Below are 21,596 nucleotides of genomic sequence, written 5' to 3'. Positions count from 1 at the left end.
TGAAACCCCCGCCCATTTTCTCATCTGGCACTGTGGTCAGAAACTGTTCCAAGTGTAGCACTCAATCCCACCAGCCCACCAACTTTTCAAAAACCACACTTTCTAAATTGCTTCTCATGAATGAGAAAAGAACCAGACATTTCGTCAATGCATTTGCCATCAGGACAACTTCATGTTTTTATTTTTATCTATTTACCATCTTCAGTTTTGTCTAAAACTTAGTTCTAACTGCATGTTTCTCTCCCTTTTTTATCCCATCTGTAAAATTGTTTAAATACTCCATACACAGGAGGTTAAGTTTTAATCTGAATACTTATTATCAATGTCTTTGCAAAAATGTCACGGGACAGTCCATTTTCACTGGTTTAGAGTATATAAACTTTTTAAGCTTCTTGGCCTTTGCACTGGCATTTATTTATAACTAGGTTGCCATATATTCAACTATTCCTTTTATTTGCTTAATAAAAACACTTAGAATAGATTAATTGAATAAAATGTTAAAGCAAAAAACATGTCTAGCAACTAAATTGTCACCAATTGTAGACAACTGATTAGGTACAGAATGGAACTTTATGATGAAATGTATTAACTTTGATCTAAGCAATATTTAAAACCATAAATTTGTTGACTGGACTACTGAATTCCGTTTTCCTTTGTTCTAAACAGTTAAACAGTTCAACATTTTGGGAGGAGATGAGGGCCAATGGTGAAAACATTTTAGAGCTGACAGTTGTGTGCCATATGCCCGGATTCTTTCACAAATGGAACGGTATTTAAATTCAAAATCAGTTTGAACACAATGCTGTTATTTTTAACATACCCATTTAAATATTAACTTGTGAATATTGGGGGAAAAAGAAACTAATGGAATATATTTGTCTTCCTCAGACTTCGACCAAACCTGTGTTGGTCTTATCCAGAATAATTTTAGCAATTAGAAGCAAAATACCCAAAATCATTTAGACTGTTCCTCCTACCTTACCCCCAATGTCAAATAGTTCTCTTTTTTATTTTTATTTTATTTCCTAACATTTCTTAGTGCATCTTCACCATCATTCAGGACCTCAATCTCGTTCCCCATACAAATTGCCTGCAGGACTGCTGCAGGGCATATTGCAGACTTTGAGAATGGTGCCCCCCCGTGGACATGCAATGATCATAATTCCAACAATAATTGCTGGTGCCTGTACTCTGCTCTTACTCATTCCACAAGTATCTTCTAATCCTCCATTAGAATTTATTTTTTATGTGAAAATTGATTTATGGCATCCCCAGTGTATATCTCTCATGACTTTTACTATAAGATGATTCTCTTCACCATCTATTGATTTGCCAATCTCTTTCACTGAGCGCATTTCGTGCTGTGGCCTTACCAAACTATTTTGAGTCCTCCAAACATGTTTCTTGCCTCTATAGTCCATGTTAACTTGTCTAAAATGCCAATTTCACTTTTGTCCACTCAGAGAATATAACTCATCCTTTAAATCTTCCTTAGCCTTTACTTTCCTGATCCCACACTAGATACAATCAATCACTTTTTTTTCTATGCTCAGTTCTGCTGCTTGAACATAGTTTTCCTAATAGCCCCACTATACTGCATTGAAATCATTTTAAGCTTGCTAGAGGGTGAATTTCTTAAAGACAGAGTAAATACATTCCATCCTGAGATGAATTCTCCATTATAATAATTCACCTACAGAACATACCAATTTTTATTGAAATAAATCATACACATAATAAAATCTTAATACAAAATATTTCTTTGGGAGAGAGTTTCATTGTAAAGCTACACTGATGAATTTTGTTTCCTCATAATATCTGTTTCAATATTAAGGGAAATTTATTTGAATCCGAATGAACCTGTTGCATATCATAACATAACAGTTCCTATATTGCTTCTGAAATCATTCCCCCACCTGCCTGTTAAATCAATGGCATATAAATGTGTCTCTGTGTGAAAGATAAGAGATAAAGCCAACATACAAAATCATTGCTTTTAAAAGCTATGAATTTCACCAAGCCAATTAATGAAGCAATTCTTAAAATATTTTAAAATAAAAAAAATTGTTTTGAATCTAACTTGAAAGTTGATTTGATCCTTTTATTAATTTGCTATGCTGCTATAGCAAAGTACCATATACTGAGTGGCTTAAACAACAGATATTTATTGTCTCATAGTTCTGGAAGCTAGAAGTCCAGCATCAAGTTATCAGCTGCCTTGATTCCTTGTTAGGGCTATGGGAGACAATCTGTCCTGTGCCTTTCTTTAGCTTCCGGTGGTTTGCTGGCCATGTTTGGCCTTCTGTAGCTTCAGAAACAACACCCGATCTTTGCCTTCTTCTTCATATGACGTTCTCCTTGTTTGTGGCCAAATTTCCCCTTTATATAAAGACATGTTATATTTAGCCCACCTCCATGAACTCATTGTAGCCAAATCCCCTTTGTAAAGACCCTATCTCCCAAATAAGGTCACATTGTGAAATATCGGGGGTTAGGAAGGACTTTCAACCTATGAATTTTGGAGTGAGGAAATTCAACACATAATAGTCACCATATAGTGAAACTGGAATATGTAAGATAGATGACTGTATCGCAAAAATTTTGAGCTCGAGAAGGCAATTTACGATTGTTAGAGAAATAGAATACCTATTTGACAAAGGCCAGGTACATATACTATAGACAACTGAGTACAATGTACCCAAATGGTACAAAATTATAAGTATTAATTTCCTCCTGTATGCTGCGAAAACATTAGATTTTTTTGTAGACTAATTAGATAAAGTCTTACTGATTGAGTAATAATTACAGCTACATATAAACAAAATATAAGGAAAATTTATGGGCAAAAGAAAACAAAAAATTGATAGCTAAATAAACTGGTTCATGTATATAATTTTTAGAGGTTTTGACTTGCAGTTGATACAAAATATAGTTTCACCTATATTTTTATGCCAACCATATTGCTATTTTCTATTAAAAGGGAATTACTATCTGAAGTGTTTAAGTGCAACACTCCATGATTTTATTTTTCTCTCACCTCTATTCTCCTTATTGTATATTTCACATTAAGCTGCTTTTTTTCCAAAAATAATATACCTTGGTTACATTGATAAATTGAAAATATAGAATTGTTTTCCTTGTTGTTTCTGGAGAAATATACTACTTCCATATCATTTGACAGACAACTCAAATTCTTTTGGGAAAAAAAAAAGAAAGATATACATTTCAATACATTTAAAACATATTTTTTAACAAAAATCTTGTCTGTCAATGTACAAGCCTCTTTTGTGCCGTATTTCTTTTGGTATGTCACTAGATTATAAAAGAGAGCTTGGGGATTAATGGGGAAAGCCATGTAAATCATTTATTTATTTAATCCAACTAGCTTATTAATAAAGATTAATTAAGCAACCATTATAGGTATAACACTACGAGACAACATGTGAAATAAGAAAAGTATAAGACATGACCTCTGCCTTAGAGATATTAGCATACACTTGCAGAGAGTCGACTAATATATTGAGAATATAAATGTTTTAGGCTATAATCTATATTTGCAAGATTTGTTTAGTGCCGGAAAAGGACAATATTAGAAAGCTACAGTGAAGCTAGACTCTTTTATCTTAAGTTCTGCACTTTTTCTAAGCTCTGAAATATATGATTAAAAAATACTTAGAACACCTAGGTGGCTCAGGTCATGATCCCAGGGTTCTGGGATGGAGCCCTTTGTCAGGCTCCCTGCTCAGTGGGGAGTCTGCATCTCCCTCTCTCTCTACCCCTCCTCCCACTCATTCTCTCTCTCAAATAAATAAGTGAAATCTTTAAAAAAAAAAAGTGCTTAGTGTTTCCACACCAAACCATACTAGAAAAAGGAAAAATCAGAAGTACTGATTCTGTTTTTATTTAAGCTTTTAGATTTTAACATGGAATTTTGACATTAATTTTTATTTTAAAAAGATTACTTATATTGATTATTGAGATCTTCTTTTACATCCTCTTAAATTTGGCTCCCAATGTTAATATCTCACTATGCTCACCCTAGTCCCAGGCTTGCCAATTTATATTGTCCTTTTCCCTTGAATACTTGGCATATCATCAAGGATTTCCCAATTGTTTTTTTTTAAACAGTGTTTATGTTTACATTGTGCATATATAAACATAGAGTTTTTATTTTTTAAAAAATATTCCTTGTCTTTTATGGATTGCTATACACTACCCCAACACAGAGCAAATTCGACATTACTGACAAAGTGGCAGTTTAGATGAATGCAAACATTTCAGCTTTCACTTGATTTTTGTATAGTGTATTTATTGATGTGAAAGCCTTTAGCAAAGCCACAACGGCCTCTTGGTATCTTTGTCAGTTCTGATTGTGAAATGTTTATAAAGTGTGATTTGGGAAGCATGACTGTGGTATCTAAGGGGGGTGGGATAGGTGGCACAGAAGCAGAAAGTATTTGGATTTGCTTGTTGGTAAATTTATAGACACATAGCCTTTCAATTAGGAGACTATTTTTTCCCTTTGATGTACAATTTGAGAATTCATACAGTAGAAAAATATTTTATTAGTTTAGTTTTCATATATTTCTGGTAAGAGTCTGAATTGTTGACTTACCAGCATTCGGTAATATTTTAAGGAGTTTTTATGCTTTGGCTGGAAGTCATTTGTGGGAGGAGGAAAGCTCAAGTGATCATATGTCCCTGTCTGAGAGGGTATTCATTCTTATCAAATTGCCATGTGCTGTTTTCTCTGCTTGGCATTCCTGCCAAAAACTGCACTGGCATTAAAAGGCAATTATTTCTCAGTCTTAGAATCCTATAAGATTTCCAGAGCCACATCACAAAGAGGCATACAACCCCCCTACCCACACTGTGCTTATGAGATTATTTCACCATACAGATTGGACTAATATTATAGCCTGCAGGACTCCCGGCTCATTGGCAAGAGAGTTTCCACTATTTTGAAGTGAAATCAGCACAAGTGAAAAATCTTAATTTTACTTCTACTCTTTAAGACCTTAAGAAAAAAAAGAAAACCCTCCTAAAAATGTTATACCATAAATACTGTCTTTAAATAGTTATTAGTAAAATTGTCTATTTTTGTGGAGGTTTAAAGTAAAGTAACTAAAAAATAATAATAAAGTAAAGTAACTGCACTGAAAACATATTTTATTGACAATATATTTTATTGAGAATTGAATGGTGCATGCTACATTTTTTAATCATATAAGCAAAACTTTATAAATAAAGGATTTCTTAGAAAACACCCCCGGATAAATAGTGTCATTTTGCAAAAAAGCAAACTTGAAGTGTCAAAAAAAGCTATGAATGACTTTGTCAGTTGCTCGTACCTGCTTAGGGACAGAACCCGCATTGGGATGCTGTCTCCTCTCTATAACTGCATTGATCAAATTTCCTGGACAGTTGAATCGAAATTTCAACATAACTTCAGAAAAGATAAAAACAAAACAAAAACAAAACAAAACAAAACAAAACAAAAAAAAAACTTAAGAAAAGGATGTTCTCATTAACAAAAGTTTCCTTTCCTATTTTTTCCCTCGCCTAGAGTTTAGACATTAAAAACAGTCGGTGCTATAAACTGAATATTTATCTCTCTCTAAAATTTGTCTGTTTAAAACTTTTAATCTTCAACATGACAGTATTTAGAGGCAGGATCTTTGGGAGGTTATTAGGGTTAGGTTATGTCAGGGGTAGAGCTCCCGCGATGGGATTACTGCCTTTACAAGGAGATGCGGGGACCAGAGTTTTTTCTTTCTACCATGTGAGGATTCAGGGAGATGGTAGTTGTCTGTGAAACAGGAGGGCCCTCAGCAAGAACCCAAACACACCAGCACCTTGGACTTTTAGCTTTCAAAACTGGGAGAAATAAGTGTTGTTTAAGCCATCAGTCTGTAACATCTGTTATAGCGGTCTGAACTGACCAAGGCAGTGGGGAAAATAGGTACAGACAAAACTATAAAGGTGTGGGATCTGTTAGCTCTACTCCACATGGAATAAAGAGACATGAGGAGCTTTGGTATTGAAGAGTATAGATATGGCTCTTTCATTCAAGATTACACCCTCTGTATGGGATAAGGATATTTTTCCACCTCCTTCCTGTCATTTCTCTGGTTCCCGTCTCCTCTAGGTAACTTGTAACTATGACACACATACCCATATACACGCATGTGCACGTGTACCCACAGCCATGCATGCAGACAAACACATATACATACCGACACGCCCCTCATTTCTTCCAAGAAAAATACTTTTAGAGACGGTAACATCAAAATATATATTTAAAATTAAGGGGAAAATATCCCTATAAAGCAAAAACAATAAGGGTACCTGGGTGGCTCACTTGGCTGATGTCTGCCCTCAGCTCAGGTCATGATCTCAGGGTCTTGGGATCAAGCCATGTATCAGGCTCTCTGCTCCGCAGGGACTCTGCTTCCCCGTCTCCTCCTCCCCCGGCTCATGCTTGCGCTCTCTTTCTCTCTGAAATAAATAAAATCTTAAAAACAAAGCGATAAATATTTCCCTGACTCTGAAAGGAAGCAATTTTGCTAAATAAGAACCCAATGTTTGAAAATAGTCAATATTTCAATAAATTTTATGTTGTACTATTTAAGTATGAGGTAAATAGAAATTCATTTTTCCCACAACAGTGGATGAGAAATTACTTTCATTTATGTAACATACAGCGTGATTCTAGAGGGGAAAAGTAATACTAGGAATTTTGCCCAAACAAGTAGATTTTTCCCAAAGTTTAATTGCTATATCTATAGAGACAAAAATTGTTAGCAAATCTTAAAATGCACTTCAAAGCTTCAAAAAATTTTATGTAGATTCCAAGTTACCTAGGCATGTAGTGTTTTTTGTTTTGTTTTGTTTTGTTTTAAATGGTTAATTGGTATAGTGTGGTGGGGGGTTAGCCATTTTGGCTGAGCCTGATAGAAAAATTTAAAACTTATTTCCATGAAGTCACTGGGTATATATAACTCTGGAGCATAGATGAGGGGAATGGGGTTGAGAAAACAACAATGGGCTCATCAACACAGAGACATCCGAAGCCAAAGGAGTGGACAAGACAATGACGGGACAGAAGACAGAGTTAGAAGAGAAGGGTGCAAAGGACTTGCCCCAAACATCAAACCTTTAAGGTACAAATACAGAGACTGAAGGGGCCAACCAGATAGGATGGGATGCAGGCAACTGTGATTTCCCAAGATCGAAAGAAAGCCCTTCACAAACGAGAATCAAATCTTGCTAAACTATCAAATAATATCTGGTCTGGAAGTTTTCCTAGAATTTGGAAGAAAGGCAATCATGGGAACAGTTTTAGTGGAGTTGTAGGAAGGCAATATAGGTCTCAGTGAGGGGAGCGTGAGTGAGATGTGTCCACATCAGACAGGAATTATTTAGACTTTTAATAAAAGAATCTGAGAGACCTGGGCTGGAAGGGGAGGGGTTTCGGTGGGAAAGGTTAGTAAGGGTTAGCTGTTTTGATTTGTTTTAGGTTTTTCAACCTAAAATGGAAGAAGCCCCATCCGTGCCTTTGAAATACCAATGAAAAATAACCAGAGGGTAGGGAGAGATGGAAAATCCTAGAAAGAAAAGAAAATCTGTGGAGTAAAGTCTCTGGGAAACAGAATCCAGGACATGGGCTTTAGACAGGGAGGAAAGGAGGAGTACACGTGCACATCAGTTTGCAAAATCAGTGCCAAGATGTTAAGAGGCTTCCTTCTGATGGTTTTTAAACTCTGTGAATAAAGAGGTACGGCTGTTTGCTGAGGCACTGCTGAGATGAGAGGTCTGAGCGGGCTGTGTCTCCTCCTCTGGCTTTCCATTACCACAGATTCCTTTTTTCAAAACTGTTCGTTAGATAGTTTCTTTCTCTCTTTCCCTATTTCTTTACTATTTCTGTGAATGTTAATTCTTCTGTTTTCCCAGCTTTTGGGAGCCTTTTCTCTCACTTTCAGTGTATTCCTTCCATACTTCAACTCCACCCGGAAAGTCAGCAGTCTCATTGGTTCTTGCTCCCTAATGTCTTGTATGTCATTGTTTTCTCTTGTATCATATTGGTGTCATGACTATAACCCATAAAATCTCTGCGTCGTTGGAATAGCTTTCTACCTGGCCTTACAGCTCCCTTCTTTCCTCATCACTCCCTGCATTGTAGGCAGATTACTAAAACACTGCATCATCTTGTCATTCCCTTGCTAAAACTTTCATTGTTTCCCTGCTGACAGGATAAAATCCAATCTCTTAACATGAAATACAAAGTTCTTTATCGTTGGCCTCAAACTACTTGTAACACTTTATGATCAACTAATGCCAACCAGATTGGAAACTTCAACAACAACAAAACTATTCTTTTTATTCATGTCTCACTTGAGTATTTGTCCTACTGGTTTCCTCATGCTTTTCCTCAATTGGGAATGAGTGTCAGTGTGACCAGTTGTATAAAAAGCTGACTTTTCAAAGTCAACTTTTCAAGCTGACTTCCCTTGTGTTCTGGGAAGTGTACCTTGATTGTCTGCTGTCCATCTCTTTCCTCTAACTTAAATAGCATTTATGTTATTTGCCATTGATTTGGCAAATATAACAACTCTTCTTTTTTATTATATGTTTAATATTCTATATTAAAGCTTGAGGTTGGATTAGAAACCAATTTTCTGAATTTAAAATTTGACTCAATCCTGTTTCAAGTTGCTGCCTTTAGTGCTTTCATTGTAAAATGACTTCTTGTGAAGATCAATGGAGAACATTTACATAAGTGCTTACCTAGTGTCTTGACTGTTTAATGCAGAGAAAGCTCATGCATTAATTATACACACAAACAGAAATATGTCCCTGTGCATACATAATCCATCGATATGAGCACAGTGTGTCTAAAAGTGACATTTATGTTATCCCTTGGCCCACCAAACCTGCTATGACTTGATTTTGCCCTTATATCCCCCAGTGACTGCAAACAGGAAATTGGAATTTTAGTAATCTTCTTATTTTTCATCCCTTGCCTTTCCTGTGCCCCTTTTCAACATCATATTCATTCATATAACTATCAGAGCCCATCAAATTTAGCTGAGGTATCTGGGAAATCTGATCCTCTTCTTTATTTCTATTGTTTCTCTCTTGTCCACCTAGACTCTGCAATATCCTTTTAACTTCTCCGTCTGTAGGTTGTAAACTCCACCTACTTCATACTTTACATCATCTCCAGATGTATTGTATGGACTCAGAGCAGGTACCTAATACTTATCTGTAGAAGGAACGAAAGACTTAATAAAGTTCATGTTTGATTTCATTACTGGAAATCCTCTAGTCCATTTGGTACCTTTGTGAAAATTAGAAAAAGCTTTTCTTCCTCAAGTATAGATAAATAGATGTAAACATATATATTGGTGTTTTTTTTTTTTTTCAGAAGTAGATTTAGAATATTATTGTGAAACACAATGTCTTGATGCAGGAGATATTTTCAGAGTGCATAGGTCCACATGTGCCCTGACTTGCCCATTCACAATGGCTCTCTCTCGTAGGGGCACACATATTGTCAGCAGCAAGCACACTTTGCATCCTACTCCACCCCATGTAGCATCATGTTTACAGCAGGTAGGAAATAAAAGTGACCTTGGGATGTTTAAGTATGGTCCAGACAGGCAACAGCTGAGTTCAATTGATTTTGCCAATGAATCTGTGTGCCCATGTTCTCCTGAGCATGTGCATGGCCATGTATAGAGCATAGGATTATATGGTGTAAAGTTCTCCCTCAACAACTCAGTCATGAGGGAGAGGACTATCCACACCTACTTTAAGCTCTCACACAGGTAATGCATATTGAAGGTGTGAATGTACGTGGTAAGCTGACATCCATGATATTGTGATGCCCTTGTGCAGGGCACAATCCAGACACACACAGAAAGGGCTTTTATGTTACTCTTCCATTTCTCTCATCTATTATCAGCATAAATTCCAAATAATTTATGGCATTTAAGTTACCTGATGGTTTAGTCCCTGCCTATATCCACAGCCTCGTCCCCTCATCACTCCTGCATACAAAGAAAGTTTCAGCCACCAGGAACGCTGTTTTCAGATTACAAGGAATGTTACAATATCATTTAGTGAGATGGTAACATAACCATAGGTCCCAGCTCCATCACATACTAGCTATGTGACCTTAAACATGTAACTTAAGTTTCATTTTAGTTAAATTTCATGGAATTTCATTATTACTTTGTTTATCACATTTCTTCTTAGAATACACATTGCCTCCCTTTTGGCTTGTTGAAATTTCTTTCTTTCTTTCTTTCTTTCTTTTTTTTTTTTTTTTTTTGAAGTGGAATTCTTTGTTGCTTTGTAGGGTTTTTTTTTTTTTTGTATATTTTTTATTGCAGTTCAATTTCCCAAATATGGTATAACACCCAGTGCTCATCCTGCCAAGTGCCCCCTTCAGTGCCCATCACCCAGTCACCCTCACCCCCCGCCCACCTCCCCTTCCACCACCCCTAGCTCGTTTCCCAGAGTTAGGAGTCTCTCATGTTTCGTCTCCCTCTCTGATATTTCCCACTCATTTTCCTCTCCTTTCCCCTTTTTTCCCTTTCACTATTTCTTATATTCCCAGAATGAATGAGATCATAATGTTTGTCCTTCTTTGATTGACTTATTTCACTCAGCATAATACCCTCCAGTTCCATCCACGTTGGAGCAAATGGTGGGTATTCATCGTTTCTGATGGCTGAGGAATATCCCATTGTATACATAGACCACAGCTTCTCTATCCATTCGTGTACACTTAAAAAGGATGTGTACTGAAAGAATACTGCTAATTCAATATGAGAAAATAATAAAGAGCCATCAAACCATTTCACCTAAAATACATAGTAAGTCAAAGGCATGAGCATGATCAGAGAGGACTTCAAGAAGGAGCTGTCAATTAGATTGGGCCTGGAAGGAGGGCAAACACTGAGGAAAAAAGTCACAAGGAAAGTGCTTCCTAGTTTGATAGAAATATATTGAAATAGGAAACTCTAGGGCTTGTAAATGGAAAGATATTATTGCTCTTCATTGAATCACAAGATATGAGGAAAATTATAGAGGAAATGAATTTAGAAGGTTTGTTTATTCCAGAGCTAGAGGTTCTAGTATAACAAGGGTGACCTCCATCCTATGGGTGATAAGGGGCCTTATATGGTTCTTGAGGAGAAGGCAGACATAACCAGAGTTGTACCTGAGGGAAATTCATCTGGTAGTGATGGGTAAGATGAAAGGAATTGCCCCCCAAAAAGAATATTTCTCAAAATTTTCTTCATGAGGATTCTGTGAATCAGTCAGTATCACTACTTCAATCTCCTTCTATACACACACACACACACACACACACACAAACACAAACCAAATTAGTTACCAATTATTGGCATCTCTTCTTATAAGCAAACTGCCTTAGGGGTACATAGGTTTTATTGATTATGTTAGGTTTAAATATATTAATATTTAACTGTCTTCAACAAAGCCTGGCACATAGTAATTGCTCAGTAAATGCTTGTCATTATTGTTAACATAGTTAATGTTTTTCTTTTTGTTCTACCCCAAAAATAAAGCTTGCATCTACCCTCTTCTCTCTACTATCATGACCTTAGTTTAGATTTCTCATTACCTTTTAGACGGGAGCACTAACCTCCCTAGTAATTTCCTTGAGCCTAATCTTGACCTTTCAGTCTATCTTTCACACCAGAGTTCAAGGTCAAGAACTTAATACAAGTTTTGACTTCTCTCTCTCTCTCTGTCTTTTGTTGCCCTGACTTCACATTCTATATGACAAAAAGCTTTTCTGATTCTTTCTCCAAAACATATCTGGAACTAGGCTATTTCTCAACAACTGAACCACAGGCACTGTGATTTGAGTCACAATCATCTTCTTTGAAGATTGGTATAATATACTCCTAATTGGCCTCACTACTCCAGCTCTTTATCACCACAGTATATTCTCAACACAAAAGCCAGAGTATTCTTTTTAAATCATAAAACAGATAACATCATCACTTTGCACTGTGCAAAGTTTTCCCATCTCACCCACAGTAAAAGCTAAAGTTCTTATGATATCCAACAACATCTTATGTCATCTTAACCTCATGTGTGCGCACACGCACACACCCTTTGCCTCCTTCTCTTTTCTCCACTTCACTGATGTACTGATGTAACCCTAGTCTTAATGGCCTCCTTGCTGTTTCTCCACAGACTCAGGCTCCAGGCTTTCTCCTCACTTTAAGTTCTTTATTCTGACAATTTCCCGTGCCTGGAATAACCACCATGTTTTTATACACAATTCCCTCATCTTTATATAAGATCTGCTTTGAACATGTTCTTTAAAATTTCAACTCTCCCTGACCCTAAGGTACAATGACCACACTCATCCTGTTGTTTATGTCACCTTTTCATATACTCTTACACTTATACATGTTCTATATTTAATTTAACTGTTTACCTCTCCTCTCTATAATATAAGATCCATGAGAATAACAATTTTTTTTATTGTTAATGTTTTTCTGTTCAATAATATATCCCAGGACACCTGGCTGGCTCATTCAGTAGAGCATGCACCTTTTTTTTTTTTTTTTTTTTAAGAGCATGCAACTTGATCCTGGGATTGTTAAGTTTGAGCCCCACATTGGGTATGGGGAGTACTTAAAAATATATGCATATATCCCAACCTCTAGAACATTCCCTTGGCATATGATGGGTCTTAGATAAATAAATATTTTTTGAATTAATAAATTAGTTTTAGTCTATGAAATAACTTTCTAATAATATTGAAAAGACATTTGTTAGAAGGTATTGGATTCCCACTATAGGAAATTCAACCTGGGAAGGTTATTCATACTAGACACTAATGTTGAAAAGATAACTGGTTTCTATGAATGCACAGTATTTTCCTTTGTAAAATGCTACGATCCCCAATGCTCAATCAGGGAGTGTTAGTGCTGTTAAACAGCTAAAAGCATTAACAGAATGAAATGATTATAAAAATGTGTATTTAATAAGTATTATGTGGCCTTCCATTTTCTAGAAGTGGACTATACAAAGGGAATAAGACAAAAAGATTACACTCACAATAAAGATTAAACCTTGGGAGAAGACAGGCAACAGACAATTAAATGAGCACTGCAATTTCAGGGAGATATAATTGTTATTGAAGCAGTAAAACAGTAAAAGGAAGGAAAGCAAACCACTACCAATGAAGTTATTTAGAGAATATGGTCAGGAAATGAAATTTCAGCTACATCCTGCATGATGAGAAGATGTTACCAGTGCAAATACCTGGGGAAAGGAAGTCACAGAAGAACCAGACAGCAGTGCACCACAGGAGAAATGGACAGCAATGCACAAAGATGCTGACAGTTGCTGGCCTATATGAGGTACAAAGAGAACGCCTGTGGGTGAGAGTGAGGAGTATGGTGTGGGGTCAAAGGGTAGGCATGGCTGGATTGTGGAGATCACTTCATATCTTACTACTTTTGGAGGATCTTTTTTTTTTTGCATTTATGAAAAAACAGTTCAAAATATTTGGGCAACTATATGTGTTTAATAACACACTTTCAGTCATTATGAAACAGGTATAATTAATGTTTTCTTGTTAGACTTTTATTTTTGAGATGTTTTTCTTAACTTCTGAAATTAGGTAGACTCTTACCACTCTATTTTTTTCTTAAGCTAAATTTATATTCCTGTGGCTGAAATGGTCTTTATTTGATATTTTCTACCCAAACGTAATAAGAAATCCAGTCCTTTACTGTATATAACTATTTTTCTGAGGTTTCAAAAGAAGACATTATGCTCTAATACCCTGAAGATTTATTTGTAAAACTTCTACAAGGAAAGAAGGGAAACCACAGAAAATTCTGAAGCAGGAGATGAAAAGTAAACACAGTAGCTTGTTGAAATATGGTTAGCAAATGATGAGGTGAACTGTAGAAAAAGAACTAAGAATTCTCTTTAGGCCTGGAAAGTTGTTAAAGTTAAGAACCCATGAACTGATAAGTCAGGGAGGGAATGTTGCAGTTAAAGTAAAATAAATAAGATTCCACGAGAAAAGAAAATCATGAGTCTATTAAATTATTGAATATCAAAAACTTATAGGACTCTGCCTCTTGTTATTTTAAAATATAATTCAAAATTAAGTGTTTTAAAACCTAACTTTAAAAATAAGAATTAAGGGATGCCTCAGTGGCTCAGTGGTTGCCTTTGTCTCAGGTCTTGGTCCCAGAGGTCCTGGGATAGAGTCCTGAATTGGGCTCCCCACAGGGAGCCTGCTTATCCCTCTGCCTGTGTCTCTGACTCTCTCTCTCTCTGTGTCTCTCATCAACCAATACATAAAATCTTAATGAATAAATAAATAAACAATGAAAGTGAGTGTTAAGCCCTCAACATTATAAGAAATATTTTGTCGATGACCCCTTGTTTCCTAGAAATGTTATTGTGGGTTATGAAATACTTCTTATTGAAAAGGTTAGGAGGAATGACACTGTTTCAAAAAAATAATATTTTAGTGTTTTGCTATTTTAAATTTGTAGTTTAGTTCTTTGAACAAATAAAGTTGACACTTTTTTTTTGTTAAGAAAAATCTATTTAGGAAAGATTCCTAGTTTTTGCTCACTTACTCTTTTCTAGAACATATCTAGAAAAGCTAGACTAGACTAACTAGATATGTCCAGACAATATATCTTGACAAGTCACACATTTGTCCAAGATATAACTATAAACTAGAATACAGCTAGGCAAACTAGATATATCTATATAATATACCTGGGCACCTTATTTATTAATCTTTACTTCAGTTTAAATGCATTTCTTTTCCACACTGAGAGAAGTTCTTAAGATCTTATTATCTTTCTCTCATTTGTTCTTGAATTGCCCTGCCATATAATGTTTGGCCTGCATATAATGCAAATATTGAGCAACTTTAATGCTGCAAAACTAAGGATGAACTAGAGTTGGAGGGTAGAAGAACTCATATTTTACCTGTTATACTTAGGACTGATTGAATTTATTCTTAATATGCACTGATTTGTTATCTTTTTATTTTTATTTTTTTAAGATTGTATTTATTTATTCATGAGAGACACAGAGAGGGGTAGAGACACAGGCAGAGGGAGAAGCAGGCTCCCTGCGAGGAGTTCAATGCGGGACTCGATCCCAGAATCCCGGGGTCACACCCTGAGCCAAAGCAGGCGCTCAACTGCTGAGCCACCCAGGCACCTGATTTGTTTTCTTCTTAAGGACAAGTACAAACCTTGCTATAAAAAAAAAAAAAAAAAAACAGAATCCACACACAGATTATAGTAGCCTTGTTTGTTAATTGCCAAAACTCAGGAACAACCAAGATATCCTAAAGCAGAGGAAGCAGAGGAATGGATAAACTGTGATACATCCAGACAATGGAACATTATTCAGTGTTACAGATAAATACACTATTAAGCCATGGAAAGACATGGAAGAAATTTAATAATACTAAATGAAATATTACTAAGTGAAATAAGCCAATCTGGAAAGGCTACCTACTGTATGATTCCAGATACATGACATTCTAGAAAAGGCAAAACAATGGAGACATTTAATGAGTAGTTGCCAGGGGTTGAGATTGGGTGGGGGAAAGGATGAGTATAGGAAGAATCTAGAAGATTTTTTCGGTCAGTAAAACTATTTCGGATGATGCTGTAATGGTATATTGCTGTTGTTATACATTTGTTCAAATTCATAGAATATACCAACAGCAAGAGTGAACCCTAAGGTAAACTATGGATTTGGGGCAACTGCGAAGTGTTCATGTAGATTCTTAAGTTGTAATAAATGTATCCTTCTGGTGGGGATGTTGACAGTGGGGAGATGATGCATGTACTGGGGCAGGAGGTATACGGAAAATATCTATAATTCTCTCTTAATTTTGCTGTGAACCTAAGACTGCTCTTAAAAATAGTCTTTAAAAGGAAACAAAGAAAAACAGCTGTAAAAGAAGATAAATGTGATATATTTAAAAATAATCTATGAGTGTAAAATAATATTTTAAGATGTTAATTTAAAGACAAAAAAAGCAATTTAACATGGGGGAAAAATCATAACTTAAAGTTTCTTAGAATGACATCTTAAAGTACTTGCATTTTTCTTCACTATACAATTAAATCCCTAAATAAAAGACACCACTTTACTGGGGCTAATTCTTCTTGGAATGTGTAAAAGTACATTAGGAGGGCTTCATGGTGATTTTGTGACAATAATGATGGGGTAATTAAATGAAACTCAAGATTGTTCCAATAATAAAAAAAAAAAAATGTTGATGTGGCTTCTGTACTGAAAATAAATTCCTCTGACATCAACAACTAGAAAGCTCTCTCTCTCTCTCTCTCTCTCTTTTAATGTAGAATTTAAGAGATGTACAACCATGACCAATAAGATGAACAGTAGACACTGGTATTCTGCAGATAGGGAAAATATTTTTGCATCCCTGAAATTCATAACTGAATTTGAATGTCTCACATTTATTTGTTTACAAGTTGAATTAAAATGACTTTAATATAATTTTTTAATATCACATGCTTAAACTCTGCTATAATTCTAATCCTGAGTAATCATTCTGAAGGGACTTAGAATTCTCTTGGCAATTGAAAACTTTCTATTTAATATTCAGTTTTTCTCCACTATAAAAATGAAAGACTGAAAATTATTTAAATTATAATTAGTGTTATGGGTGCCCATATGATAGTCTACTTTCTTTGATAGTAAGTAAATGTGGCTTAGTATTTATGTTCCAAGCTTACCCAATTCCATCCTTGTAACCGTGAGTTTTGCTAGATGCTATGATATGCCCTAATCCCATTTAGCTGTGTTTTACCATCCCATAAAACCCCAAAGGTAGGAATTGTCTGTATATGAATGTTGGCCCTTTCCCAGACACCATCAATGTGGGATTTACAATCCTTTTCATTTCCTCCTCAGAAAACAGTTTCTGCTCTTCTCATCACTGTTTTTCCCTTTAGCCAGTATTAGATCTTCTCAACCCTCTTTGGATGTCTGGAGGTATCCTGAGGGAGTTCACTTTGATTAGAAAGTCTTAGGCCAATGTGTATGTAAATGTGCAAACCTTTGGTTTATGTTTCCTGGAATGCAAGGTAGGCTGCATCTTAAAATTTCCCCACATAAGGGGAATATTTCTAAAAAAAGAGGGAGGGGGAATATTTCTTCTAAAATTGTGTGCACACATGTGTGTGGATATGTGTGAGGGAGCTGTGTATGAGGAGTTTTTAGGCATTGTTCTAATTAAGAAAGTAAAAAGAAAGTAAAATTAATATTTTACTTTTATATTTATATAAAAAAATTATATTTTCTATAAGTGTTACCTAGAACAATGAAAAAGTAAGCACTTATAAATATTTTTAAAAGTGCATTTTTCCAGGGTGCCTAGGTGGCTCAGTTCGTTAAGTGTCTGCCTTTGGCTCTGGTCATGATCTTGGGGCCCTGGGTTGGACCCACGAGCTCCCTGCTCAGCAGGAAGTGCACTCTCCCTCTGCTCCCCTTACTTGTGTGCGTGCCTCTCTCTCAAATAAATAAATGAAATCTTTTTTTTTTTTTAAAGGTCCAAGTGGGGAGGGAAAGCATGTACACAGCTATTATGAAGATAGGAAACTATGGAAGCATGCAAACTTGATAGGAATAATTTAATAAGGGCTTGTAGTCACAGTTTTTAAACACTTTAAGAAACAAATGTGGTTACTCAATTAGTCAGGGTCTATGTATTTTATATTTGTGAACATTTATTCATTCATTTAACAGCTATTTCTTGGACATCCCTAGCACTGAGAGTAAATAAACAAGACAGTTGTGGTAATTATGCATAAGGAGTTTCAAGTCTGGGGTGGTTACCATAAGGCTACTGTGGGGATAGGTTAATAACTTCAGTTTGAACAAGTAACTTCTTACATTTGGTGATTCATTTCCAAGACCCTTTAGTAACCTCTGTTCACTAGTAAAGGAACATTTCTTGGGGAGGGAAAATAAATAAATAAAAAGTCTTTACTTTTAGAACATGAGAAATTATAGGGAAATCCTGAGAGGAAGCCTTTCACCTTCACTTGGGTTCATCTACAAGGAGGTGCTGTGATGTTAAAAGGACAGGAAACCTGATTTACTGAGCACCTTTCATAAGACACTTTCTTCAGTTATAAATGGAAAGAGGTAGAAGAGATCTGAGGCAGGGACAAGTCTCTTGCTTTGTGATTTACTAAAAATATGGTGGCCCATTTTTATTTAAATTAAATATATTTTATCAGACAAGTTAGTGTAGAACATTTATTTTTATTCTTTAATTTCCAAGTTATATTAAATTTCTCTTCATAAATTCACTGCTGAGTCACTGCCTGGTGAGTCATGGTATTTGCTCTAAATTCTTGGCTTATTGGAAGAGTTTGAATAAATGATCAACTTGTTGCTGATGTCGTGGAAATGTCTTTGGTTCTATTCTATCTCTCTCTTTCTCTCTCCCTTCCTTCCTTCCATAGTTCCTTCCTTTCTTTCTTTTCTCAAATTGATAGCAAGAGGAGACTTGGGACCTGTGAATGGTTTTGTGATCTAGTTTTCCATAAGACTCCTAATTAGTATGCTTTACTTTCCACTTACAGTCTTTTTCCTAGGACCATATCTTCATGATATCAATAAATAAGATGGGAAACAAGTTATCAAATTCAATGCAAACTCTAAATTGAATATATCAGAGTCTACTTTCTCTTACCAATGATGTCAGTGCCTATCTCAAAGTTGAAACAGAGAAGAAAGGAAGTGTTCAGCAACTTACTTTTCAATAATTATTTGTATTTCAGACTTCTAATCTGCTCCTTTTGTAAGCAACTTTCACATTAACACAGCTGACATTCTTATATAAAATCCAGAAAACCCCAGGGAGAGTGAAGGTTTAAGAAAATCCTTTTAAGGAAACCACACCTTTCTCTTCAAAGTAATCAGAACTCATAAGAGTTTTATAATAAGCAAGTCAGTCAAAAGCTCACCTATTTAGGATTTTTTTTTCATGGCCCAAACTCAAAGGTAGGATTAACTTCATTTGGTTTATTTGTTTTTATTTACTAGTTTACTTTTAGTTTTCTAAGTACCCAAATACATTAAACTTCCAACTTTTTCTGCTTTCTAGACATACAGATGTACAAAGAAATAGGCTAGTAAATGAACTTGCACCTAAAAGAAATTGGTTCTTGATTAGCTCTTTCCAAATATGTAGGAGGCAGCCCCTCCAAAAGGGAAAGAGAAATGTAAACTGTGTTTTTCTTTGTATTTCATTATGTCTTCCAATTTAGATGGGATTAGTCAAAAGGCCCAAAAAATTCAAACATGTCTCCAAACTGAGTGAATGAAACACTTGTAGTACATTTATTAATTGAATTCATTGCAGCTAAAGTAGGTAGGTGGAACTTATTTTAAAGCCTCCAATTAGTTATATTTAAGGTGAGCTTCAAAAATACTAAAATAGTTATTATACAACATACTGTTTAGTAGATGCTTTAACTTTTTAATTTTGGTCTTAGAAAAGGTTATAGGCAATAAAAACCAAAAGGAATGGGACAAAAGTTAATACCATATGTCTACACTCATTAACATATCTGGCCCAGAGAAATAAGACATATTTGAAGTTCTTCTTGCAGGTTAGCAGCTCCCATATTTTAGGAGAATTATGTTTAGATTCATAGCTCTTTGCCTTTTTTGAGACACAGCTTCCTGAGAATTACAAGGACTATTGTTCTCTCTACATAAGAAAATAGAACACATAAAATGCTTGCACAGACCTTCTGAAACTCAGACTATCAAGTTTTGAAAAAAGATGAAATCAGAATCAGATAAACATAAAGCTTTCTGATGCATGTGTGCCATTTTCACAACAAAATACAACCTGAATTCCAATGGCTCTGAAACCATGCTGTTCTCTGAAGGAGTTATTATCTATTTTTGTATTAATAAAGAAGCTTTGCATTTCAAAGTAACTTTAAAGATTATAAATTGGATCGACTACTTTGGAAAGCAATTTGGAAGTAAGGATCACTGACTTTTGAATGAGTAAATTTACTTCTAGAAATGTGTTTTAGATAAATAATCTGAAATACAGGTTCATGTACAAAAATTATAATAATACATTATATTACCAGCTAGCATGTGTTTAGTAGGTTCTATAAGGTCAGCTCATTTTTTTCCCTATGGATTTTAACTCAGTCTAATAGCAATTGCCATATAGATACTATTTATTTTCCACCATTTTAAGAAAGAAAAAAAATCCCTGAAAGTTAAAATCATTAATAACCAGCCCTACATTTCAAAGAGAAAATGGCATAGTTGAGTTACGAATCCAGGTTGGCCTGCCCTTTTACTTTTACTGTTGCAATTTTTAGAGTATAGCTTATATTAATGGAAAATCAATATCCAATAATGAAAGGAAGTTTAAGCATCACGTAACTGTAGAAATAAGATGGAATATAAGAAAGACAGAAATTAAATTTCATGAAACATGTAATACCATGGGAGTTCTTGAGATATAAAATTACTGTATGAAGGAAAACTCAAAAATATCCATATTAGAAAATTATAGGTGCGGTATGAACATAACTTTGTATGTGACTTTGACAAAATTTGCCAAGCTCTTGGATTTTGTCTATCATTTCCATTACATTAAGCTGTTTATAGAAAGCATGCATTGCTTTTCTAGTAATAAAAATAAACTCTTCAGCTATATTTTGTAGTTGTTATCGATATCAAAATTTTTCACACTGTTAACCAGGGCTACCTAAATTGAAAAGGAGAGAATTTAGTGCAGGCTCTCTGATAAGAAAGTGGAACATGCCCCCTAGTGGCCACCATGTTTTTAAAGTTCTTTATTGTCTCTTCTTAAGAGTGATTTTACTTCCATCTGGTATTTGATGGTAGTAGGAAGGAAATAGGCACCACACTACCAGGATGAATGGCAATGGTTTCTAATTAGGGTTTGAGTAGTTTGGAACACTTTGCTTGTACCCCACTATGGGGAAATTTTTAAATCAGGTCAACAATTTAAATATGGATATTTAGCAATATTTTAAAATCCTACTCATTTCTCTTTACTTTGCCTGCTAACATTTTAAGCACATCTTTTTTTTAGGGTTTTCTAGAGTGAAATGTAGCTTTATTTTTACAAAGGCTAAATTCACTGCCAGTTAAAGTGCTTTATTTCTGAAGTCAACCTGTTTTTGAAGCTAAAAATTAGTCAGTGTAATGATGAAAAGAGTCTTGAAATGATATGGAAAGTGATGATGTATAAAAACATGTCTAAATGGTGAATAAATGTATGTGCATATTATAGAAAATCACAATACCTTAATGACAGATACCTCATTACTGTTATTATGACTTCTTTTGTGCACACTAGAAAAGATGCACAGACAACACATTCCTAATTGGGAAGATTTCACATTGTGAAGACATTAATGCTTGCCAAATTCAAAGCAAATTTAACATATTTCCTATAAAAATCCAATAAGAAGTAAGGTTTGGGTTGGGGGTTTTAAAGATTTATT

Source organism: Canis aureus, chromosome 21 (genome assembly GCF_053574225.1).
Source record: "Canis aureus isolate CA01 chromosome 21, VMU_Caureus_v.1.0, whole genome shotgun sequence".
NCBI lineage: Eukaryota > Metazoa > Chordata > Mammalia > Carnivora > Canidae > Canis > Canis aureus.
The sequence above is the reverse complement of the archived record's forward strand: the minus strand, read 5'-3'. Positions refer to the sequence as shown.